This window comes from Wasmannia auropunctata, unplaced genomic scaffold, assembly GCF_000956235.1.
Source record: "Wasmannia auropunctata unplaced genomic scaffold, wasmannia.A_1.0 LD336103.1, whole genome shotgun sequence".
NCBI lineage: Eukaryota > Metazoa > Arthropoda > Insecta > Hymenoptera > Formicidae > Wasmannia > Wasmannia auropunctata.
Window position 1 is genome coordinate 1766094 of NW_012026787.1, and position 1251 is coordinate 1767344.

Sequence of the window (1251 nt, forward strand, 5' to 3'; positions counted from 1 at the left end):
TATTTGATTGATGATAAATGATTTATTAATTATATTAAATATTTTGGCAATGATATAGAAGTACATATTTTAAATATACACTTTTGAAACTTTGACAAACACATTATTTTTATGTTAGATATATATATACTTTTTTAAACTAAAAATATTATTTTAACAAATAAAAGTTGTCCAAAAATAAATATGAGATCATCCAGGCTTAAACATAACGAATGAAATCATAGAATCAAAAACTTGGCATGCCCGCATTTTATCTACATCTTATTAATTAATGCAAACCGGGCACAGCAAGTTTTTGCTTCACTATGATCCCACATTGGTCACTTTAAGTCTGTTTCGTGAAACTTATATTATTTGAAAAGACAATGACAGATTAGACATTTGCTGCATATACTTTTGGATGTTTTAAACGGTTTATTTAAAAAATATTTATGTTTCTATGTCTAATCAAATACTTGGCAACTTGTATGATCTCATATTCAAAATTCTGTTGTACAATTTAGACATGCTATTCGAATCTAATAGATACTTATATTTTTCTTTGTACTTCATATATTTTACATGTATACATAAATATCTTATATTATAAAATATAAAATCTTATGCACAAAATATAAAGTTAAGAAAATGATAAACTAAAGATTATAAATCCGAAATATCTATTGATAATCATTGATATATAAAATATGACTCATATATGTATATACAGGGTGTCCGAAAAGTATGGCAACCCTTTAATATTTTGGAAATTGAACGTTTTTGAGAAAAATGTTTTAGACAAAGTTTTAGAGCATGAAAGAATCTGTTTAATGATTTTATCCGTTTGACTTTGGACGTCGTAAGGTCAGGTAAAAATTACATAGATTTTTTAAAAATAGAATTATATATATATTTTTTATGTAATATAATTCCTCTAATTATTCTATAAAAGTGTTGGTAAAGTCACCGAAAAATCAATACTTTAAAAGATATTTTGTACTTTGTCATGTCATTTATAATTTGCATAAAATATAAAATATCTCGTATAATTCGGAAATAACTCCAGACCTGTTTATACAGCTTATAATTTATATAGCATTTTTTTCTTTTTGGCCCCGAATCACCTCAAAAGATACTGCGGACGAATTTCTAATGGACACTCTGTATAATAGATTAGCTTAAAAAATGATAAAAATCTTACAGCAATAAAAAGTAATATTGCAATTTTCAGAAGATAAAGTTGTGTCGTTGAAGACAGAATATTTTTTCGGG

General features: G+C 25.0%; 1 protein-coding gene across 1 annotated transcript in view; it reads left to right on the top strand.

The window, feature by feature from the left end:
* Window positions 1–1251, top strand: part of LOC105457927 — a 4010-nt gene that overhangs the window by 2063 nt on the left and 696 nt on the right. The window lies entirely within an intron of this gene.